General features: G+C 35.8%; 1 protein-coding gene across 1 annotated transcript in view; it reads right to left on the bottom strand.

The window, feature by feature from the left end:
* Window positions 1–23,468, bottom strand: part of sv2ca (synaptic vesicle glycoprotein 2Ca) — a 104,696-nt gene extending 81,228 nt beyond the window's left edge. The window contains exon 1 of the mRNA XM_006626713.3: window positions 23,235–23,468. The gene's annotated coding sequence lies outside the window, so the exon portion shown is untranslated. The remainder of the gene's footprint in view (window positions 1–23,234) is intronic.
* Between the last annotated feature and the right edge of the window lie 3,287 nt (window positions 23,469–26,755).

Here is a 26,755-nt window from a genome sequence, read left to right on the forward strand (position 1 = left end):
ACATGTTTCAGACCTGGAATGCATCCAGGAAGAAAAAACACAAAGATACAAACGTAGACATTTTCCACTTCTTATTTTTATGATTGAATGGCAGCCTGATAGAAAACTTGATGAGAGCCACAGCTGGGATTCATTGCTTTTTTGTTAGCTGGCTTTCTGAATGCACATCTGCTGCAATAAAATGGTTTTGCGAGAAGCAAGGTACTGCTGTTCCCCGAGTAAATTTCAGCAAGTTTTCATCACTAGATGCGTGAGGCGCAGATGACGGCGATGACAACATCAATCAGTCTCCCAAGCTTCAGTGAACTTGAAACATGAAGACAGAATGTAGTGTATTCAAGAAATGGCTTACTGAAGAAATACCGATTTCATGCCTTGTCTCAATTTTTAAAACTATCCCTACCAGGTCTTTTTTTCAGCAATATACAGTGGAAAACTTCTGAGCAATTTTACTGTGCTAGTGATAAAAAGATTTTGACTTGACTTCCTTGTTTCTATGTTTCATACTGGAATTATTTGAATCCAAAAACACTAAACTTCATATCAACTCTTCTAAATGTTGACAGGAAAGGCTAAAACAAATGTTGCAAGAATAATACATACAGGTGCAAGGGGAGAACCAAATTCTGGGCATAATAATATGTTTGTAAATACCTTAAAATTATATATGCTTCTTTTAAAATCATTGTATGTATGTAGACCAGTGCAGTACCATGCAGTGAAAGCACAGTGTTACAGCAAATCTTAATATCCCCCCATACTGGGGTTTCATAAGGGACATATTAGACCTAAAAAAGTTGCAAGTTGTGTCATCACAATAAATAGTTCAGTAGTGGTTAAGGTGTTCAGGCAGGAAACTTTACCAAAACCTATCATTATCAACAAAGAACACTCAAGTGTAATCATGACACTTAATTTCAACTTACAGTACTACTGTATGAGCATCATCACTGGTCAGGAAAGGTTAACATCAATGACTTGGAAAGTTGAGTAATGTGAATGGTAAGCACCAAGACCAAAAATGCAATGAAATATAATTCTTTTGATGAGGAATTTGGAAGGAATGCGACCAGGTTCTGCTTCACCTCAGCTGCTGTAACATGTAGTCTTCATGACATCACTTCCTGGTGTGCTATAAATAACAACAGTAAGTCCATCTCTCTTCCTCATAATTGTTTTATTTTTGGTATCTCTCCTTCACCTCCACCTTTGCAGCTACCCCTTGTTTAACTCTTCGCCTCCTCACCTGGAGTCCAAACTTTCTCATCCTGCGACCAAGCCGGTTAAGACAAAGTTGTGAATAAACAGTCAGAACTAATTTTCTGATGCTGCTATTACTTGTGAAACATGATGTTTAATAATAACAACATATTGTATTTCACAAGAATTCTTCTGGAGCCCAAAACATTTTTCTTCTTCTGATTAAACCTGTCAAACATTATTTATGGAATACAAATATAAATTAAATGTAGATCCTGGTATGGTATGAATATTTTTTCTTCTTTTTTTTGTATGATATGAACTTGAACATACAATTACATATCCCCATGGTGCATTTTTATCCACAGATAATATTAAAGTTAACTTCAAACACTTCAATTACCTCATTACATGGGAACAAAAAGTCTTTTAGATAAAATATACATTATTCTAGCAAACTGAATTGCATTGTTAGGTCAATAACATAAATACATTGAATACAAAAATTAGTATTAAAATTTATAAACTATATTAATTTTGATTCAAAGATTGCCAGTAATTTATTTAATTTATTAGATTTAATATGGGGCAAAGCAAGAAAAGTGAGTATAAACAAATCTTCAGAAACATAGACCTGCAGGAAATAGGTAAAACTTAGCTAAACTATCAATGTAGTTTATTACATTGGTAGTATGGCTAAGCTCTGTTAATGTAGAGCTGTTTCCAACATCTGGAATAGTGTGTTTATGGTTATAACAGTCAGAGCAGTAACAATAACAAAATTATATATAATGGTAATAATGCTTACAGCTATGACTAATAAAGAACTATATATATATAAAGCAGGGCATATACCCCTAATGAGTCAATTAATAAAGACAACAAAGAAAAGGTTTGAAAAGATGAAAACTTTCAATTGTCAAAACAGTTACTGTATGTCTCTTATTAAATGTTTTAGACAGGCTGGGTCAAGAGCTTTCAATATAAGAGGATAAAATGCCAGGAAGGTAGGATTGTTAATGCTTGAATATCTGACTGTGGCTTGGATATCCATTCCTATTGTCTATATCTATTCCCTTGGAACTATTTCATAGACAGTGTTGAGTGGAATGGGCCTGAGGAATATCCACAAAATAGTGGAAAATGCCTAAAAAGTAGTATAGAATATCAGCATCCTGGGCTACCATTTAGAGATTTTAATTTGCATGTCTAGGGATTTTGCTTAATAATTCTCCTTTGCGGTTTTTGATTTCTATTCAATATTATCTTAGTAAAGCTAGCTGAGTGAGAAACAGTAGCAACATTTCAGAGACACTCTGGCTAGCAAGTGCTGTTTAAAGTATGCAGTAACAAAATTGAGCTTTTCAAGCACCTATGTGTTGTGACAAGTTTTTGTCCTTGATAATGTAGCATGCTTGAATTAAGACTGCTAATATGTAACCCTGGGTTCCTGCTGAGGAATACGTTCAGCTGGATTGACAAACCAACGCCCCAACCCCTGATTCAGCCAATTCAGCATTGTCAAAACTCTGCATTTCTTAAGAATTCTTAAATATCTCTCAGACCTAGCTGTGAAGTACCACTTAGATGTATCACGCTGTGTACATATCAGCTGTATAATACTTACTGCCAGAGTGTAAGAAAATAGCTTAGCTCCATGGAGCACTCTACTTCATTATGAATGAATGCCTTTCTTCTGAAAAAGTTAATGTATTCAATACATACTTGACTGCCTTTCATGAGACAGCTCAGAAATATGAATTTCAGTGTGATTCTGAAATGGGTTTCGGGAGCGGTGAAGACATGATGTGGGGGATAGAAAGTAAATTTCACTTCAGCAGGGATAGAAAAACCAGCTGGCCACTTCATAAGGATACCATACCTAGGTGTGGTTGGTCAACCTTTAGGCAATTATCAGGAGTAATATGACATAAAATCACACAAATATGATAGCTAACTTGAGCACATGCAGCACCTAGTATCTTCTTCAGCATATTTCAATAGTTGGATTTAGGAGCAATGCTTTTTATTTGTAACGTCCCTTTGAGGTGATTTACATCAAATTTCAACATTACACCATTACACAATTATAAACATTGAATCATGATGATTCATGCCAATGTTCATCATCACGTACATCAGATCTTCAGCCACAGAGTTTTAGTTGCTGTCCTTCCTCCATGCAAAACATTGTGTTTTCTTACAAGTGGCTTTAAATTCTTTGACCCTGCATGTATCTCAGTATTGTAGTGCTCTCTTCTTCCTTTCATTCTGCCTTCAATCATCTTCAATCTACAGCTCTGAGCTACTGATTGATGAGCAGAATGCCGCCAGTCCAGCTTTTCTGTTTTTGTCTTTCAGTGTCCATTAACTTCCTTTTTCATATATACTCTGTGCAATACTTCCTCATTTGTCATAATATTTATCCAGCCAGTGTTTTTAACATTCTTTGCCATATCCATATTTCAAATTTTCCCATCTTGTCTTTGTTTCTTGAGAGTACACTTTCCTACTGTGCAAAAATACACACTCCAGATCAATTTCTTGTCGATCTTTTTCCTCAGTTAGATGTTTATCATTATGGTAATTCCTTCTTCCTGGCGAATGTTGCTTTTGTCATTGCTTATCTTGATTTAGTTGCATTTGTACTATACAGTATATTCCCAATTAAGATTTTCCATGTTGTTAATCTTATCTTCTAAAAAAAGGCTGTGGAATTAAAGTGAAGTATCTATCTAAATCAAGTAGGTTTGTTGAGAAAAGCTGTACAATCAATCAACGCAGAACCTGTGTGCCTCTACTATGAGCCACCCCACGCGGCATCACAAGGTATACAGGTTTATAGACTCATTTGTATATCAGTCTAATATGAATCCAAGTCTGACTCCAATCCGAACATACTGTATGAAGGTTAATTGCTGAGTCATTATGGGATGTTATGGATAAATAATGTTAGTAGACCTTAATGTTAGTGGAGTTAGTAGAGTGTTAGAGCTCCAATGTTAAAATCTGAAAAGAATATGATATATTGTTCAAGTGTCACAAGTCCATCTATACATTTTCTAGACCACTTCATCCAGTACAGAGTTGCAGGAGGATGATCTAGACCCTAGCCCAGCAAGCTGCTACTCCATAAATTGAACCCAGGGCCACAGTGCTGCAAGACAGCAATGGTAACCACTGCACCAGTACCACTGTAGTGCAATGGAAATAACTCTACAGAATAATGAATGAAGTGTTATCTTTTTTTTGTTATTTAAAACAACACAAGTGTTTCTGCACCTCTGTCCTGAATAACAAAGATAGCTTGAGGAATTTGCTTAAATATAATTAATCTGGAACTCACATTTAGAATTCATTGCAATCCATTGAGAAAAAAAAAATAAACAAAAAGCTGATTGCTTAATCTTGCTGACATTAATTTTGTGGGAATTCTCTAAGGTATACTTATGCCTCCTTCATTCGTTAAAATCGCTGTTAATAGCTATACACTCTTGGGTGCACTTAATGAAATTAGAACTACAATTGCATTAAAAAGTGAATACAGCACCCAGCTTTTAATTCAAGAAAAGTATGTAAAGAATAACAAAAGGAAAATGTGTTACACTTCGCCCAATGAGGACCCGACACTCTCTGCATTCCAGTGTAGTTTCAATTAAGTAATCAGACACACCCCTTCCTCCTGGCTACTTTAACCTGCCTCACGGACAGTATTGTGTTTACACTTGTCAGAGCCTTGTCTTTCCTGAGTCCTTTCCTGAGTCCTCTCTGTGGTTTTTCTTCTCCCAAACCCTCCCAAACCCTGCCTGTTTCCTCGGTCTATGAGTCTCCTAGCCTCTCTCTACCTCTTGGACCCTAGTCTGGCTACGACCTCTATCTCTGGATTGTTTTCTGCTTGGGGTCCTCAGCTATTAACTTTTGTAACAGAATATTCTTGGACAAACCCGTCAAGTGTGAGTAAAAATTATAGGACTTAACTGATATTAAACTGATATTAAAAGTTTACTTTTTAGTGCTTTCCTAGTTGCCAGCAGAGGATTATTAGTTAAAACCAATCACTTTCTCAAAAGGCAGATTGCTTGTGAATCCAAAATAAAATCAATTGTAGTTCTAGTTTATACTACTTGCAATTAACAAAACAAACTTTACTGTATCTCATTTCAGGACCACTTTGCATTAATAGTTAATGTATTGGCTTAAACCACCTCTTATAATACGATTGTTTGCTGTTGCATGTTCTATTCAGTAGGAATATAATGAGTGTTGGCAAAAGCAATATCTTGTGTAGCTCCTACACGGATTATGCTTCATGCAGTAAAATTACCTATGAACATTGAGCCTTTAACGCCTGAAAAACAAAATCTTTATAACACTGTTACTGTCTTGCATACTTTATTAGTGCATCTCCTCTAACCAGCTGGATTTCCTGATGCCTTGAGAATGTTATGCGATTTATGAATCACCCTGGATAGTCACGAAAAGCAGGGAACTAAAAAACAGTTGAACAAGAGGACAAAGGTACTCATTTTCTGCAGCATTTGTCTCAACTATTTTTTACAAAAACAAAGATTTAAACAGCATGGTAGGTGAAGACCAGATAAGGATTCTCGTATGAATTGCATTCCCCAGCGAGCAATGAGGAATGGTCCTGTCATTCTCAGTTGGCCAACAAACTGGTGGAAGACAATTAATTGATCGGGTGACATTTAAAAACAAAGAAGCAGATGCTACTAGGAACCATTGGCATCTGCTATCCAGGAGGAGAGCAGAGTCTGTGCAATGTGAAGCATCAGAGGGAGATGTGGTTAAGTGACCAAATGACCAACTGACCAATGAATGTGATGTGAGTTTTTGATTTGAGGGAAGGAGTTTAGTTTAAACTTAATAATCCTTCAAAGGAAAACAAGGAGAAAACCTTTGATCCATAACACAGTTATTGAAATATCCTATGTATCTGTATAAACAAGAGAAATCTATATGGCAGATTTATAAAAAGAAGGCTTAAATTTGGAAGATTTCCCTTCAGTGCTTTGCGGGCTTTGAGCCATTAGGGAGGTGTCTAGTGCTGAAGTTGAATGCTTGTAACTCTCTCACACCCGTCTCCTGCTCTCCCTGTTCTGTTTTGCTGTTCAGGTTCCCTATTCCTTTTTTCCCTACTCTTGCGTACTATTTCTCTAGGTTTTACACAACACGCACTCGTATAAGCCATCGGTCGTCTCCAGAGGATTATTTTTTACATTTTTCTGAGCTGATGTCTGGTCTGGTATGTTGCTCCATAAGATCAGCTTGTATAAATACTTTAGTATCCACTTTATTTTACCCCAAATAGGCTGGAGCCTTGGATAAGGATAAGGACAATTAGGAGGAAGTCCATTTTTAAAGTAATTGGCACTAATTATCATTGACCATTTAAAGGTGTCTTACAGTAATTCTCTATGATATTAACACAAATCTTTAAAATTCTGATGATTTTTTCAAGAATTGTAAGTGAAAAATGGACTTGGACATAGAATAAATTCTATATTGTGAAGAAATAATGCTATTATTAATACTGTACCTTTTGTTTTGAGGGGCTTTTCAGAAATGTTTCACCTGATTCTTGTTTATTATACAACATAATAAACATTGTGTTTTTAATATTACAATTTTTAATATTATAATTAGATACCATCATGTTTTGTTATATATGTCATAACTACAATTTGTGTTGAAAACTGCTTCAATCAGAACTGTATAATTATTTTCATACATAAACTATACAGTATCTGTAATGGAAAAATAGTTTGTGTACTTAGATAGAACCTCTACTATTTTACTGTAAACTACTGTAAACATTAGGTTATTCATTATCAATGAATAAACCTTTTCAGTTTGTCAGAGTCATGTGCTCATACTAAAACATTGAGAACATCACCACTAGCCTCTCAAATTCAGGTAGACATAAATCTCTTCAGTAATGCAGTCTTTTTGCTTGTCTGTGGCTTTTCAAAACCACTGTTGTGACATTATAACCCAAACAATTCTGCAATTCTGTCAAAATATTACACATCATCATTAGAGAACAGACAAAACTTCCTGCCCTTCATATTCTGTAAGACACACTCTAAATATTTAATTAGCAGCAGTCTGAAGCGTCTCTTTCAATACAAAATGTAAAATATAGACACCACTTGCTAAAGCCATGCCCTGCAGACATGTTTAGCAGATCACGATGAGCTACTGTATATCAAAAACTAAGGACAATTTTTGACATTGACATGAAAATCAATACTTCCAACAGCATGTTAGAATTTTAACATTGAAATCTATTCTGGCTGCCTCTGCAATTTCCAATTGGATTGATTGTCTTGGCTGTAGATTTCAAGATACAGTAATTTCATACTTACCACTAATGTACAGCGTGCTTTTGACAACTATCTTCATAAAGGGAAGGAATATGCTTTTTAGACCCACCAACTTTACTAAGTGTATCGTTATATACAATAATAAAATGTTGTTTTATGAGGTAATTCTGAACAAACCTTTATTATAAAAATGAGAGATCTAGCATGTCATTTATTGGCATGTATTGGCTATACTAAGTTTTTTCTTTGCTACAGTATTTCTGCTTGGGTGCGTAAATCCCACAGTTGGAGTAAAAAAAATGGATTTCACTTATTTTAATCTGTAGCTTTGCAGGTTTTATACATTCAATTTGTACAGAACTCTAACACAAAAATGACATTCTATGGGTATGACGCAGTTTTGAGGTGAGTATGAATATAAATTGCTAGTTAAATCAATGTATTGTACCATTTCTATGAGTAGGATGACCACTATTTCAAGCAGCTACTTTCATTCAAAATTTTTAGCACCGATTCTTCCTCCCAATATGAATATTTTTAAATTCCTGTTAAAATAATTAAAAAGGTTCATGCTTGCTTCTTTTTTTAGAATTAGTTTGATTTTTGTGAGAGTGTAAGAGTCCATGAGGCCCTTCAAGCTCATTTGTTGTTTAGTAGCTACTGTAATTAGTCCTAAAATGTCATCAGGCACTTCATGATACAAGTTAAGGTAGTAGGTTACTTCAGTTACTTGTTACTGCCACTCTCACAACACCCCTTCTCCCATATTCTTGGTTTCACACTTTGACGTAGTTTCCATTTGTTCTATGGATTGTGTTTTACTTTTTATAATGAAAAACAAAATCTGTTGGGTTGACTTTGTCATTGTCTAGGAATCTGAAAACTTATATCAGGTCCCTTTGTAGTCTACTCTGTTAAAAAAAAGGTTCAGCTGCTGCAGTCTGACAGTAAAAAACATTACCTTAAGTCCTCTAATGTATCTGGAATATCAAAAAGCAATATCTTTTCAACCACGTGGTGATCAAAATGGTACACAGTATTCTAAACAAAGCCTTATTATCATGTTATACAATTTTAAAATAAACAGTAAATTCTTTTGATTTGAGTTCTATGCTGTTAACTGTGTATCCTAACGTTAACATTTTATCTGCCATTTCACTGTAATTGCTTTTCCATATTGTCAAGAAGATGTACAGTAAATGATGTGTCAACATAAACACCTAAAGTAAGTCTTTTTCAGAAGTAGCCTCTTCTATATCTGTTTCCCATTTTGTAATTATATTTTATGTTCTAGCTACCTACTGTACATGCAAAACCTGCACTTGTCTAAATCGTCTGTCATCTGTAAGTTAATTGTCTAGTCTTGAATTTGAACAGAATATTTTTTATTTTTATCTACTACTTCTACAGTGTTTGCTAATTGAGTCTGCAAGCTTGGCTATTATACTAACTGTACAAAGATTTGATCAGTGAAATAAGTTAGGAGCAGCAGTGGTCCAGTACAGATCACCTGTGCTACGCCAGTTGTTACATCACCCCCCAGTTCGAACTTTCACTCCTTATACAGTATGTAAGCTCTCACAGTTTCCTGAGTGCTTACTGCAATTTGAGAAATAATCTTTTATGACGAACTTTATAAAAAGCTTTCTGAAAATCTAAATATCATACACCATATCAAAGACTCTGTGTGTTATTAGAATTCTAATAAGTTAGATAGTCAAGACTTAGCTTTTCTAATTCCATATTGATTATTTCCTAGGATATTATTTCTTAGACATATAGTATATTCCCTAGTTTCGTTCTAATAATTAGTTCTCATCCTTACATACAGTATTATAAGTCAGCCTTATTGATCTTTAATTGATTTTCTTTTGCCACCCATGTGATGAATGTGGGCTAGAATACATTAGCAATTTTTGTCCCTGGATACTACCCTTGTCTTGAGGAACCAATGAAAGAGTTTTGTTGATAGGCTATGCATATAGTTTCTCATTCTTGCAGAGAACCATTTTAGCTACTATACATCTCTTATGTGTTTTACTTGGATTCCACGATGATTCCACCAATCCTGGAGACAAGTTAATAAAAGGTGAGAGAAAGTTTTTCCACTTCAGATTTCTGCTTTTATTTTTCTGTCACACAAAACCATTGCTCCTTCAGCAGTGAGTATGTCCCAAAGCTCTCTTTTTCTCCCTCATGGAAAATCTAAACTATTTGTGCCTGCATGAGCACTTTGTGTCTGCAGTTTACCAAAACTGCAAAGGAATGGCAGCTGACAAAAAAGACTTGTTTTTCAGACTGTTAACATCTTTAATGCATAATCTGAGGTCGATAAAAATTCAGAGCTTGGCTTCCCATAAACCAGACCTCTCCCCCCCCCCCCACCCCACTCCCATAGAAAAGTCTACTTTGATGAGCAAAGGTTTAACATCTGTCCGTCAGAAGGCAATTCAACAGAAACCTGAATTTCCTCTGTCAACAACAATGAGCATCAACATGAGCTGTTCTGAATTTGGTAATAATAACATACGTGTCAAGCATTAATGTCTAAGTGGCAGCGGATTCCAAGTTTCCAAACTTCTGTAACTTCTATGATGGTAAAGCGGCAGGTTCTTGCAGCTCTGATATCAACAGTAACAGTAAAATTAATTTATCACACAAATCATTGGGCTTTGTGACTTTAATTAAGTTCACTAGATCTTGTTAACATCCATTTTCTTATAAATATATATGTATGTATAACCTAGGAAATAAATACAGTTTGTCAATAAATTAGTAAATAACATTGTGTAAAGGGCAGGCTTGGATACATTTTCTCCTCAAGACAGTTAAAAACAGAAATTTCGCACAACTTCAGCTAACAGGTTGAGACCGCTTTAAACCACAGCAAGCTAAAGGCACAAGGCAGGATACACCCTGGATGAGATGCCAGTCCATCACAGGGCACACACGAACACAAATACAAAGTATGTCTTTGGTGTCTGAGAGGAAACTTGAGCAGCCAGGTGAAACCCACGTACTGTAAACACAGTGAGGACATACTTGTACAAACTACACACAGATACCACCTCAAGAATTGAACACAGGGGCCTAGTGTTGTGAGGCAGCAATGCCTACCACAACATCATTCTGCCTCTCTCAGAGCACATAATATAATTGAATAAAGGTAAAGAAAATGTCATTTGTGAATTTCCTTACACCTGAAGAAGGCTCCACGGCCGAAGCGTTGTGTTTTCTTTCTTCTTCTTTTCAGCATGGAATAAACCTATTACTTGTTCCTTTGCAGCCTACACATGTTGACGCAACTACCCACCTGAACTACCATTCTTTTTAAGTGCTGAAAATGTCCAGAATGCTCTGAAAGCAATCCAAACTTTCATGTGCTTTAACAAAAACATAATGCCAGTAAAGGGATAAAGATCAGAAAGGGGTGCACAATCAGAAACACACATGAAGGAAGACCCCAACTAACCAAATTGTGTCATGGCATCTGAGCAGGCAAGTACATACAGAACAATATGAAGCACAACTTCAGTGGCTTCTGGGGGTTTTCTCAAAAGATTATAAGGTTTGAAAATTATATTTATATCATAATCTTCAAAGCTTTTAACTTAAAAACTGATTTGAAAGCAAAAAGTTAAATAAAAATAATTAAACCAAGATATAGTGTGCATGTAATGCATGCAATATCAAAGATAAATGAATATTGTGCTTTAATATTAAAATTCTAGAGATAAGCTTTAAAAGGCACATACAACATTACATTGCAAAATTCACCAAACTTTGTTTTAGCACGATCAGTAACAATTTCAATGACAGTGTGTGGGCAGGGGTAATAAGTTTCAACAACATTTTTCTCACAACATATTAATCAAAGGCAAAAACCAAGCCACAATTTTACAGAAAGTTCATAGAACATGATAAGTTGGGTTAGATTTATCCATCATTTAGAAAGGTATTTGTGTCTCAAAAATACATAAAGCAAGCAGGTAGTGGCATATTTTAAAGGGCATACTTCACATTACAGCATTAATGAACCATTTGGTGCAATGCGGGAGTCAGGCTTATTGTGGTCTTTGGTCAGGAATGAAAAGAACTGGGGCGCTTGCTGCCTAGCTTTGTACATGAATTTCCCTGCATGGATTCAATTTGTTGTGCTTTATAGCCATCCCCATTGTAGTGGCCAGGCACATAAAGTGTCATAAATTACGGGAAGCGTTTAGCTGTAGTTTTCTACTTTCCTTGCTCTGTCATTTTCCCCTGTCATCTTCATTGTTTCCACTAAAATTCTAATGCTTTAGCAAACGGTGGAAGATAAAAACACCATGTCTTTATTCTCTTTTTGGAATATTGAGTGTTTCAGGGGAACAGAACACTCCATATTCCAAAACAGCTGGTTAAATGACTAATAATATTAAGCCAAAATACTTATATGTGTGCATAAAATGTGTGTATGTATTATAGTTACTGTAATGTGTTAATTACTGCAATATGATACTGCATATGACATATGATGTGATTTTATTAGCATGCCGCCATCATCATTCAGAAAATGTATTATTGGATAATATTTTATGTGAATAATAATTCAGTTACTGCATAACTTTTAATAAAATGTAAATTACTTTTGCATTTACATTACAAATCCACATTGCAAAATGTAAATTACAAATCACTTTATCAGTTTAAGTAAAAACAAGTAGAATGTTCTCAGTTTAGTATTCATAAGGATTATGTAATGTGCATACATAGAGTAATAGATATATAATAATTATAATTTATAGGGCTCTAAGAGTCTTTCTGAAACAAATGAGGTCAGTACAAGTGGGATGAGTGGCATGTGAACCAGAGGAGCACCAATATATTAAGGAATCATATGAGTAGATGAGAAGTATTTAATCTTGGAAACCATGGAAGTAGAGAGATTACTGCAGGATGGTGTAATCTAAAAAAAACAGGAGTACATTAACCATTTAAATGATTATAACTCAACTGTATAAGGTTAACAAATAAAATGCAAGGGTTTTATTTAACGTATTCACATAAAATTATTATTGTTTCAGAAACACGGGCTAGCTAAAAGCGTTGGATGTGTGAAACTTTACATTAAATGGTTTCCATAGATTGAGGAACTGAAGTAAGACAGTATCACAATCCAAAAGTGGTGAAAAATAAAACTTCTGAAGGTTTAGCAATAGGTGTATGCTAAAAACCAACAAATTCAGACAAGGTATAAATGCAATCAACTTACTGTATAAACACTTCAGAAGGTATTACAATAGCAATATGTATATAGTATCAATGGAGGATAGTAATTTCCCACACTTATGTTGGAATATTAAAATAGGTCACTATGTTAAGGTTAAATCTAGCACTAGGATTGAGGGCCTCCAAGTAAGACCAAACTAGTACCTGTGATACAGAGAAACAGTACTCTACCATGGGGACCAAATGTTCAAACTTTGGTGCTGTAGAATATGTAGAATGGTAGATGAAATGGGACCCCTCCATTGTGTAAAAGGCTTTGGTGTCCTTGAATAAGAACACTCTATAAAACTATTATTATTATGACAATAAGCATTTTGTACTACAACACAAATGAGTTAATACTGTATGATGCTTTCTTCATTAGGGTCTAGCTACTGTCAGCCCTGTGTTGACACATGTTAAACTTAACATCCAAAGAAACAGGCTTAACTACACTCAGCAACACTGCACAAAGATGTAATATAGTACAATTCCACACCCTATTATTAATCTATACTTCCATCTCAGATAATAAATTAATAAATTGTCATTTCAGAAATTGACTTTTTAAAAGAAAATTAATGTTTCATAATGTTTCTCTTCTTTATATACTTATACTGTACACAGTCTCAATACCTTTCTTCTCTGGTAGATATAATTAAGTGTCCCTACTACCCAAAGTTACTGCAAGTTCAGTTAAATAAATAGTGCTTGTTGATGACACTTACTGTACATCTCATGATACAGCTTTTCTTTCAAGGAAGCAAAACATTTCAAGGCTCTACAATGACAATGGCTTGTTTTGCATGGTGTTGGTATATTTGAAAACAAAAATACATGTTTGAAAACAAGAATGGTTTATCACTTGAATGTGCAATCTAATGAAGACCTAATTCCAAGACTGAAAAAATAATTTCATGGGAAAATTCCTAAAAAATGCAAATTTACCTACTGTCTTCCTGAAAGAAAGTCTTCTTAATGCCTGATAATGCAGATCAGCCAGATTCAGTCTCTAAATGGAGAGACTGCTCCAGTACAGAATATGTAATTATTTCAAGTTTAACAGGATTATATTTGCACTCAAAGTCTGGGCTGTCTTGTTTTACCAAATTTCATCAGACGTCAATGCTAATATTGAGGAAAAGACTGCAACACTATACTGTACACACTCAAGTGAAAAAAGTAACATATTTCTTAGACCCTTTCAAAAATACAAATGTGAAAACTTTAATTTTTTTCCTCAGTGTTACATAACCCATTACATTTAAGAGCTTAAAAAGAAGGTTTTAAAGACAGTGAAGATGCATAGCTTCAAAGATAGGAGCTATCTCATTCATCGCCTGATCTTAAGCATTACAATGAATAACAACTTTCTTACTTCTTGATTCTCTTTGTAGCATGGGCTTTTGTTCTGAGGTAGTGTCATGTTTCAAAGCCACTAACCATCTTGGCAGTGTAGTATGCTCCTGCATAGATCCTTTTTTACTGTGTATCCAAAGAGTTATACCTACAATCATTAATTAAGAAATGCTCTTTCTGACCATTAAACTACCCTGCACTTTGAAGATAAGAGATTCATGACACTCCAATCAATACCTGAATTATGCAATCCACATAAATACAGAACAAAGCAATTAAAATGTTGTCATATGGATGACTGTGCTGAACATGGCCTGACTAAAAGGTGCCCATTTTTGTTTAAGTTGCCTGTGGTAGCATTATTTAACATTTTTTGGTTTATCTGAAAAGAATTACCTTAAACTACTTACTGTAATTGTCTGAGGAATTACACAGATGTGAAAATGAAAAAAGAAGCAGCCATTCATAAAAAAAAAGTCTGCTTAATGCTATTGACAATGAAAACTCTCTGGAAAAATGCACGTCCATCCCAATTAAGGAGAAATGAAAATTGTAAATAGGTAAAATGAAGGAATGCTTTTGAATAACTGAAACTGAAATGTGACATTCACGCAAATACAGTTGCCATAAATCTTTCACAGCTGCTGTTGCTTCACATGCATTAATCATTTATAAGACTCTTTACCAAAAATAAAATATTTACAAAGAAGAAGTGGCTGTAAGATCGCAAACTTTTTCAAGTGTGTAGAACAGCAAGTGCACAAGTTTGAGAAAAAATACAGCTGAAAGCAGCTACTGTAGCTAGCCTTAAGAAAGCTGTGCACTAGGAGAACTCTGGCAAGACATTTTCATGCTTCAAGACAAAACTCTGATTCAAGTTCCCCATGTTCAACCTGCAACTTGGCACAATATGGCTTCCAGCTACTCCTCCCCCTCATCCACCTGATCTTGCCCTTTCTGATCAGTGTTTCGTAATGCTGCTGAAGGAACAACTGCCACAACAGTCAGAACCTCTACCTGCAGTCCTTCAGGTAAACTAAAGTAGAAGGAGACCTTTTCTGAAGGACCTTACAAAATATGCAATCCTGTCTTCAGGAAAGCATTCTTTTAATGTGGTGCGTTCGGGCAAGTTCGAATCTGTATTTCTCTCACTTTTTTAGCTGTGCTTTTAAAAGCTACAGCTTTAACCCACCCTAACTCATCATCTATTTGTCAATTATTTTTTATAACCAGTAAAGTACAAACCTGTGTTAATCCATCCATCCAATTTCTAATTGCCTTTATCCAATACAGGATGACGAGGGAGCTGTAGCTTATCCTGCAAAGTGAAGTACACTCTGGACGGGATGCCAGTCCATCACAGGGCACACACAGATGTGCACATTCAGTTTATTACACACACCAGGTCCAGTTTTCCGGAACGTTAAATTAACCTAACAGCATGTCTTTGGACTGTGAAAGAAAAAACACCTGGAGGAATCCCATGCAGAACACACAAACTATGCAGATAGCACCCCAGGTGAGGAATTTAACCTACTATGGGTCCCCAGTGCTACAAAGGCAGCAATGCTAACCAGTGAGCCACTGTGCCCTGTTTGGACAATGTACATCTAAACCCCAATTTTGATTTTCTGTGAAAACACTGCATTAAGTGAAGAGCTGATGCCTTCTTTTTGCAACAGTTAAAACTATATGGGAGCACTTTGATAAAAATGATTGATCGTGCTCAATCACAGAGACAAAAGTGTTATGATCACTTGTCATTTTTATTTCACGGCTCTCTTACCCTTCTCAAATTCTGTTTTCTTCAAAGAAATAGATAATATCAGAGAAACTATTCTTCACAGAGATGTTGTCATATCAGCCTGAAGGAAGGTTTGCACCATTGACCAAACATTTACACTTACATATACTGTAGCTCATTTAGGGGTATATTTACCAACAATGTGAAATTAGGACAACAATAGAAGATAAGTCATGTCATGCTTAACATGCTTTGAAGCTACACAAGAAAGAAATATTACAGATATATTTTATGTATTTGATTTCTGTCATGGTATAAAGATACTACTGTATATGTGCCACTGAAAACAAATGTTCCTATTGTTATCAAGTGCTTTCCATTAGACTACAACTGGATTTTTACCGCCACAGTATCTTTTAATTCACGTTTCACTTTCTCTTCCAAGTTAAATGTTAAACACTCAAATTACACAACTTGAAATTTGAATACACAGATGGTGGGTAATTAATATTAACCATCACTGTAACCAATTTAAACAAGACACCCGCCTTTGAATTCACAAGTAGCTGATTTGATCAAAATAATTAAAAAGTAAAATGAAGGCACGAGTGGGCAGCAGAGTAGCAACTGCAGGTGCTTTGTCACGCAGAGAGAGAGAAATTTCATCGAAGTGGCATTACTACCCAGGTTACCTTGAATGCACAATCTGACAACTAGTATCATGTTGAGCAACACAGCAACCCTGATGGTCCCCCTCATGCTTGCAGACATGCAGAGCTGTTGGTGAGGGACAGACATCTTCTCCAATAGGCTGTATGGGAGCTGCATTGTGTCTGACATGTAAAAACATGAGTGGGCCGTAGGTGAGTGAGTTGGAGGTGTCAGCCTACATGTCCACGTTCTCACCTGTATGTGGCATTGCAGCTGAGAGCCAAGATGTGTAAAAAACACACTACTGGCTATGCCAATTTGAGTTTGTAGAAGCAAAATGCACGGAGATCGTACGGTTTCATCAAAGCAAAAAGGAACCGAATACTAGCAACCTTATATTCAGAGGATTCGTCTTAAACTGAGTCCTGTATTGGTACCGAAACAAAACACAAAGTTACTGTATCTAATTGTTTGATAAGTGTGTGTATGTAAGGCAGAGTAGGGGATTCTTTGTGTAATGAATAGAATGACAAACACTAGCAATTTCCATAGGAGGTCTTAGATTACATTTTCCCACAGTTCTTCCTTTCAGTGTTCTTTGAATTAAAGGGTTTTCTTGAACACATTGAAGTCAATACAATAGTTGTTTGAAAATATTTCAATATATACTCCAGGTACGTATATACAATCGGAATATTAAGTTCATTAATATTTTCATGCAACCAGAGCCAGGAGAGAAGTATAATTTTACTGTAAGTACATTCAAGATTAGAACAGAAGACATCAGTTTACAACATGAGATATAGGTGTATGACCTAGCCAGATCCCAGAGATGGTTTATTTAACTGATTCATATGGCACTTGGCTGAGTGAGAGAACAGAAATACCAAAAAACTAAGGTGGGAAAGCCTCTTCTTATTTTTAAAACATTATATGTGCTTTTAACACAGCGGCTGTGTAGTAATCAACAACATCAACCAGAGAAATTCAAACAGTATTTTCAATTTTGAACCTCAAAAATAACATTTGTATCTATATGTTGTAGAATATGTGAGATACTGTCTGTATTTATTTAAACCTTACAGCACATTTTCCAACTCATATATTGAACTGACCCTGTATTTGCTGATTTTCATACTAACTTTATTATAGATTGATGAACGGAAACTTTTATTATTTATTGGTTTTATTTTGTCCTTTAATTGTTTTCTTAATTTAAAACTAAAGCCTTTATCTTTGAAAATCACCATTTAAGAGCAGAAACCCACACTAAAAGCAAACTAACATTGTTACAGCACAAGCAAAAGTCAGTAGACACAAGGATACTCCACTTACAGGAACTCTGACAAACTTTGGGTGCATGAAAAAAACGTCTGTAGATTCACAATAAATTAATTCTAACTGTGTTGCTGTTCTTTATTGTCCTATTTTGAGGTAATACAGAAATATAGATAAAATGCTAAATGGCAAAATAGTAGGATTACATTACAAAAAATAAATTATTAATTTTTTACTACACAGCAAAATTAAGAATTTATGTAGTAAAGTTGATTTCTCTGCATTAATTGGTCTGTTTCAGTATATGCAAACTGAAATGTTTATCCCAATGTATTTAGGCTCTGGAAAAAGCAGATGTTTGTATTGATCTCTTATCTTTTCTCCAAACAACCAATACAACCTTCAGATAAGAAGGGGAACAGAATTAAGAAAATCACTAGAGATCTGCAACATTTTCAACAACAAGTGTATTGTAAAAATCTAATAGATATGTGGTAGAGTCTCAAGATTGTTTTCAGAAGATGCAGACTATTACAGTATGAAATAAAGCTTGCAAATAGTAGACAGGAGTCCAATGGATATGACATTCTATTCCAACTACAAAAAGACAGTAATACTGTACATTCCAATCATTAAAACATTGTCAAATTCTGATACTTCTACTATTTACCTTTAATGGTCGACAATTAGCCCGCTGTTGTTGTTTCCAGTGTTTACTGTTGCTTGCTGTTTTGGGGCTGTACTGAACAAAATCCCTTGTATTGTTTTGATATAGAATAGCATGTTTATTTCCTTTTTCGACATTTCCTTTATTGTTTCTTGCATGAGTTTGTAGTTTAGTTTCTTGATTTCCTTTCTTTCTGTTTCCGTCAGCAACAATCATTTTACACACACCACATACTGTATGTGCTGGACTTCTCCTAAATTGTTTTGTACTGATCTATAAAACCATTTGAGCTATCTTTTTCTGGGCCTACATGTTTTAAGATTTTTTAACAAATATGTTTATATACTGTATATTATAATATAATAGGCTTTGATGACTAAATCAAAAGAAGAATCAAAACCATGCCCGGGTTAAAGATAGACCTTACTCTGCTTTCAATAAGCTTAACATAGAGTAATTGAAAGTGAAATATTTCTTTGTATTGGATAACTGAAATGAATAAACTGGCAGAAACTTCAGTACAGATTTCTGGTTGTATTTAATTGACTACTTTTGATATATTTTTGAAAAAGAGATACCACTGATTATGATCTCTGAACTAAATTTTAAAAAAGTTGCTTCCAGTGAATGGATAAATGTAAATGAAATATACTTAAACAGAAAAGGGAACAAAACTGAACCAGGAAAATGTAAATCAGTAGGATGTACTACAGTATATAAAGGTATGAAGACTGAGAAGCAGCTAATATACAGCATAATCCACGTTAACAGTATTATTAAGTAGAAAGATCTTGCATGTAAAAAAATACAATTAAAAGATGTGAGACATCCAAGACCATGTGTGTGCATGGACTGAGAATTTGTTAATAAGTGAGTAGAAACAGAGGTGTGCCACATGGATCTGTCTTGGGTCCACTGCTCTTTCTGATTTCTATCAGTAATCTAGATATAGAATCACAACATACCTGTTTTTTTGATAAGTAATATTTTTCTTGTTTTCAAATCCAAATTTTGAGCTTACAGTTGTTTCTATTTTTAGTATTGTGAACCTAAAAGCTCTCATGGGGAAAATGAAAACATTCTTCTGACACAGTACAAGCTGCACAGTATCTTGCACTACCTAGAGGAAAAGTGCATCTGTGACTGTCCTACTGCAAGCTCTTAAATGGCCACAGTAGGTCACAGGAAACATTGCTGTGCAGGAAGCTGTGGAACTCCCAAGCTTACTCAAGCACTCCAGTCTTCAACAGTACTCAGTTAGTTGTATAGAGCTTTTGCACTCCAATATCATAGTCTTGTCTCGAACCATCAGTCTCAGGGTCATAGAGCTGAGCATGTGAACTTGCTTTCTGAGCCACTCAGGTGGTTAGTAACTTTGATCATTTTATAAACGTTATATAAACAGGGGGACCAGACTGCTTATCCTGGTTAAGGATGCAGCAGATGCAGTATTAGCAAAAAAGAAAATACAAAAGGACCTAAAAATTAGAGACACATTTAGCAAATTAATTCCAATATTGAAAAGTGCTACATACTGTACAGTATGGGTACAGTAGCATGAATACAACAATGTGCAAAATAGGTTTTACTAAATTAAAACAGCAGCCTCTGAAAACAGTTTACATACTTATTGTGATTCATCATTGTCCCTTACACAATAAGAAGAAATTATGAAAATGTCCTTGCATACAAGTATGTATTGAAAAGTGCAGAATCTAACACAAAGCAAAACATTGCTTTATTTGTGGTAGAGTCATTCATTGATTCCTTAGTCATTCATAAAAATCCTGTTCAGCTTTGGTCAGAACACTACAAGGTCTTTTTTTGCTCCCTTGCAAGGAATGTATAGATAAGTAACCATGATAATTCTGAAGTCAAATGAATATTATAAACAGGTTGAAGAAACCTTATCTCCTTTATCTTTAACAGGGGCAGGTGTGAAGAGCTTTCATTCAAGCATTCAAGAATAAGTCACTTCATGTCACTACTTCATGCCCATCTTTGAAATGCATTTTAGGAGGAGACACATTTTAGACCTGAAAGTGCCATTTTTTTTTACTCTAAGAGTCATGAGAGCTTAAGACAAATCACCCATTTGACAACATAGTTATTGGATAAATTTTGGAGTTTAAGAAGATGCACCAAGCATGTTAATGAAATTGGTATATGTATTTTTATCTTAATTGATTATTTCATCTTATTAATTCAAGACTCATTAACTCCCATCTTATACTTTATTATTTGAGCTATAATCCAGTTGTTTTCCAATGCTCAAAATATCATTTATTGTCATTAGATGATCTCACCAGTCCACTTTAGCGACATCATTATGGGAACATAACTGAATATAACACGCACACAGCAGCAAAGAAATCAAGATGGGCTAAATGCCCTGGTCCATTAGTCACCTTTCTTATGGTTTCAGGTTCTTGTGCTTTTCAGTAGGAAAAGTGTTTTTCCAAAGGTGCATTGGGGAGTTTAGATGTAAATTAAATAATAAGTAAGTTAATTTTAAAACAACATGAAAGATGAGAGTTTTATGGTTGCAAATGTTCGGTTTTTCTTTATTCATATCAATATGATCTATATCAATATTGGTATTAATATGGAAAAACCACATCAGTGATGAATAAGAGAATGTACTCAGTACGCCATCTTGTCTTGTGCAAGGCATGGTAAGGCAGTACTGTACATGGAATGTAAAATAGTTGTTAGTGAACTGATTTTAAGACTTCACAAACTCATTGAGTATACATTGGGTTGTGTTATTCACTCAAAAATAACAGCTTTTATAGGTTATTGACACATTTTTAAAAATGTTTGAAATGCTAATACTGAATGGCTATATTAAACACTTTCTAAACAGCAGCTCTGTTTTCAATCTTGAAGAGGCCATTAACTTAATTTTAGTTCGACTTTATTAATAAAAATCAATAAGAGCTTAATTAATTGATGCACATTCATAGGAGGACTGAGTTTTAGTTAAATACAAAAATCCTGCATTCCCTAAATTGATTCAAGACCTGAATAAGAATAAGAATTAAAAGATTTCCATTTAAAGTATATAATGCCTAGAGATTCAATTAAAATGAAATGAAATCGCAAAAAAATAAAAGTATGTTTCATGACTTAGCAGCAGTCACAATAAAAGAATCATTCAATATATTTAAACATATTTACATGAGTATTTTATGTTGTTTTTGCCTAAATATTAAATGAAAGTGTCTTGTATATACTGTACAGTTGGTATTTCCACCGAAAAACATAGTTTAATTTAATGATTTATTCTGAAGTGCAAGGTTTTTTTTTAGTTTGCTTTAAAAGACATCTTTTCTCGTTAATGTGTTACATTTCTTAGCAATTTAAGAACGCTTTTGTTCTTAATTTTCTTTAAGTCGGTGTCTTTTATTTAAACACAATTGTACGGCTGGCTAATTTTTCCAGGATCGTTATTTACACAGGAGTGAAATGTAGTTAAGAAGATTCCATGTTCTCTGCAATAACTCCCTTGCTCAGATCACATGCATCGGTCATTTCACGCACTGTGGATTTACCCTCTGCGTAAGCCCTTTCCAAAAAGTCATCAGTCTAATACTGTTTGTAAGAACCAAAATGACATTAATCACAGGTTGAAGTCTGACGCAATCTGCCTTTTGTAATAAGATTTCTGGTGCCCTGACATTGTGCTTTGGAATCAATCCCCTCCTTTGTGAAACTGCAATCCCAAGATGACTCAGTACCCGCAGCATCGAGCTCCACTTAAATAGATGGATCTTTTTGCGTAATGCAGAGTGCTTTGTGCGCCTGAAGCAAATGACTGTAATACAAATTTTGCACCACAGCGTTGCTGGAGTAGTTAACCGATGCCTTCCTTGATTACTAGTCCCCATATCTGATTGACCTCTGTTAACGTATGGCACAAGTATTTTTATACTGTTAGAAACACGGAGACATACAGTACATGAAAAACCTTGTCTTTCAACAGCAATCGTAACACCTTATACTGTACATTGTTTTGTGCAAGACATGCAGTTCAAGTGAAATTAAGCCTCGACAAATAACTTTTTTCTTGGTTTTCAAATCCTTGCTTTAAAATGAGAACTGCTTCTAAGTATTAGTATGGGGAAAGATGTCTTTGCAAAATTGATTTTACTACTGTTACTTGCACTGCTCATTCGCTGCATCAGTTTCTTCCTTCGCATGAGTGAATAATTTTACTATAATAATTGTATTTATGCGATAAAATGAAATTTTGCGCAATTAATTTCTAGAAAACTTTCTTATTTCGATAATTATTTTATCAACTCTATCAAACACTCCAGTAAACTTTCAAAAGGATGAAAAGTGTTACAGTACCAACTATATGCTTAAACATGTACTGCATATTATAAGCAATGTGTACAATGTCGAAACAGTCTTTTTTCTTTCTAAAAGTTATCTGTACTTAACAGGACGAACCAGACTGAAGTTGCGAGCACATGTTGAAGCGTTTTTAAGTGCATTAAATGTATGGCATAATGCAGATAAAAAGTCCCCTGCTCTCCGCGATATACAAAATAAACTTCTTTGTGGACGTTAAAATTCTACCAGTTCTCTTTACCAAAAAGGCACTCCACGCAAACATACCATTCAGAATAATTGCACTTTTATTATTTGGTTATAATGCAGGTAAAATATCTTAACCAGAGATTGTGAAAATCTTCCATTCTACTTTATTCATAGAAAAAGAAAAATCTCCCCTTACCCGATTAGCAGGATGGACTGTTCAAAGCAGATACCATCGCACAAAATTAGCAGTTGGTGTCTTGGATTGAATATATCTGATATCCCACAATAATATCACAGAAACTGATGTAGTAACTACCGGGGAATATTTTGACGTTGCACTTCAGCCTCTGCAGTACTACAAGAAGGAACAGAACACCAGCAGTGAGTGAGAGAGGCAGAGAGGGAGGGAGAGAGAAGAGCATAGGGAGAATGCAATCAATAAATGTATCCCAGGGAGTGAAGTGAACAATCCACTTTGCTGAACAGCTAGTTGGTAGAAATGTGAGGATGGGTATTTTAGCTTCAGAATTAAGGTAAGAATAAAGCAATAGAAGCAAAATGATATTAGGATTACAGCCGCAGAATATACAGTAGAACAGAATTAATAGCGTGTTAAATACTCTTTACTGGTAACGTTTTTTTTATCTCATAATTCTGTGTTCCGATTATATGTTTCCACGACACACGTGCGCCTACCTTAGCCACTTAGTCTGTGGACTGTATAACAGCCCATGACATAAAAAATCTATTTTTTAACGTTTTGGATCCTTATCCGCAGTGATCCAGTGATCATAAATGCCTGTGAAGTATTCACGACAAAAAGGATGGAAATCAAATTAGTGTATATCAAGACTCGGCTTGTTTTTTTTTTATTAGAAGACAGCTGCCATCTATATAGTGTACTGTACAGTATATCTTCCATTTTAAAAATTGTTTTGACCACAGAACACAATGTAGTATTTTTGAAAGTGAGCATGTTACTCCGTTTCACGGCTTGTCACATCACCTTGGAAACAGCGAATTTTGAGCTATCATTCCTGAATAAATATCACATATCAAGCATTAGGGAGAATATCTATAATGTATCTGGAATTCTTATGCTAACGTATTATGTATGACACATATTGCTTTTGGGTTTTTCCAAGTTTCTCCTACTGCTGGAGCTGGCCGTGGTGCTGAAATACCAGCGCTAAGTTGAAGCGTAGTGACGGGACATTGCGCAAGTGCTTTCTTCCACGATTTTCTCAGTCTTAACAAAGGCTTCTTAGTCTGTTCTCAGAAATTTCTAATGAACCAACAAAAAACATTTTCCCACACTTATATTAATTCCACATCGTATATTTATTTCAATTAAAACTAATTTCGTCAAAGTAATGTAGCATGGATTATGTGAACCTGTTTCTCAGATGGGACAATCCTGTGTTTCTTTATATCTTTTTCCTTTAAAATAAGCCCATTTTACGATCGTTGCAGTGGAGCCCGTTATAAAATAACCGTTACAATGAAAATTGCTTTGGCAAATACTGTAAATTAAGTGATAAATGTAAAAAGTATAGTTTCATAGCTTTACCAGTGGTTCCCATTACTTATATGAGCACAACTCTAAGATTTACTTAAAACAAGGTGAATAATAAAAACTTCACATTTTCTATTCCATTAAAGGACATATTGTGACATGGTGTAATAGAATTAGGGCCAGCGTACTATAGTAAATTGTTTATATCATTCAATTTCGCAGCTACCACCACAGTGATTTTTAAAGGCAATATTTGTCCTGAACATACAGTACTTGCACCACTACTGTCTTGATGTTGTCCAGCATTGCCCACATAATGTCTTAATGTCAATCAAAGTTTTCTCAAAGTTTTAACATGTCCCCATATTTACTATAGAAGAACAATTATTGTATCTGTTAACATGTACACTCAAATCCTAAGTTCTCCTACAGTAAGTTGAATTTTCATGGCCAGAGCCATCCATCTTATGGTTGTAATGTAGTTCCTACCTCCTTGTAATAATTTACACTTGTTAACATTGATTAATAACACAATGGTTAACATTGGTGCCTCAGAACACTGGGGCCCTGGGTTCAGTTCTGGACCTGGGGTGCTCTCCTGGAGTGCAGTTTGTATGTTGTCCCCATGTGTGTGTGGGTTTCCTCTGGGTGCTCCAGTTTCCTCCCACAGTCCAAAGTGCCTCGATCGTCATCCCTCCTCTTAAGGGTGCTCCGACCCTCTCGGATTTTAGTTTATTATGTGCATCTGCCCCCTGTTTTGCCTGTTATTATTTAAGCCAGGCACTCCCGCTATTCCTCACACAGCACTGGAAGATGGATGCCACAAGGCTTGCCTATTTCCCAGGCTCACGGGTAGCCCAAGGGCTGGTCTTATTCCCCGGTGTCCTGACCGTCTGAGTCCGGGGCTCTAAGCGCCTGGCCTCGTTATCCTGTTTTTTACTCCCTGTTCCTGTTCCGGATTTTAACCTTGTCCGTCTTGGATGGTTCTCCCAACACCTGGACCCTGGACTGCGCTCCAGTTTCCCTTTTGAACTGTTTGGACTTGTTCGCCTGCGCCACACCCCCCGAGCACTGGATCACCATTGTCACGCTGCCCTGTCTGTCATCCTGTCCTGATCCTCATCGTGTTTTCCCAGTTGTCCTTTTCCAGTTACATCTTGATTATACCGTCTGCAAAGGGTCTTAAACCACACACTTCACGGGAGCCTGGACCGGCACCTGTGACACAAAGACATGCTGGAAGGTTAATTGACTTCTGTAAAACACTGTCCCTGCTGAGTGAGTGTGTTTGTGTCTGTGTGTTTATTGTGATGGCCTGGCATCCCGTTCAAGGTGTATCCTTGGAAGATTTGCTTATCAGGACTGGCTCTGGCTCCCCCATGATCCTAGTTTGGATAATGTGGTTAGAAAATTGATAGATGTTATGGTACTGCTAAGATCCTTGCACTCTAACTTGAGATTCCTGCCATTTAAGTAACCTTGAATTTGATATTTTAGCGGAACCACGTCAACAGTCATTTGGAAATGTAAACAAGATATGCACTGTGTTGGTGTCAGCTCTGTAATAATGCATTGTACAGGACCCTATGCAGATGGTATTATCCGGAAGTAAGTGGAAATGGACACAGGGAGGAGACAACGAGGAACTGGGCAGGTTGACAGACAGGGGGGCGTGACGACAGTGAACTGGTGCCCGGGGGAGGGGGTGCCCATGGCGAACTAGTCCAAGGGAGTCCATAGGGAATCCAGGGTGAAGTCCGAGAGTCCAGAGCCGGGTGATCCATCCAAGACAAAAACAAGACAAGGTTTTAAAACCGGAACTGGATCTGGTGCAGGGATGGGGGAAAAAAAGGGGTAAACAAGGCCAGGCGCTCTGTGCCACAGACCCAGATGGTCAGGACGCTGTGGTGAAGCCTATGCTGTTGGGTCACTCCAGTACCCGCTGGTAGACGGGCTTCTGGGAAGGTCCATCTTCCAATGCTGAGCCCAGAATAGTAAGAGCTTCTGGCTTAAATAAGGAGGAGCAGGATAGGAGGCAGGTGCACATAATCAACTAAAATGTGAAAAAGCAGGAGCGCCCTTAAGAGGAGGGATTACGATCGTGACAAACTCCTTCAGTTGCTTGTTTAAAGAAAGCTGTTTAGCTTAACAATATGTGCCTTTTCTAAGATTGCATTAACTATTCTAGAATTCTTCTGCCA

This window comes from Lepisosteus oculatus, chromosome 3, assembly GCF_040954835.1.
Source record: "Lepisosteus oculatus isolate fLepOcu1 chromosome 3, fLepOcu1.hap2, whole genome shotgun sequence".
Taxonomy (NCBI): Eukaryota; Metazoa; Chordata; class Actinopteri; order Semionotiformes; family Lepisosteidae; genus Lepisosteus; species Lepisosteus oculatus.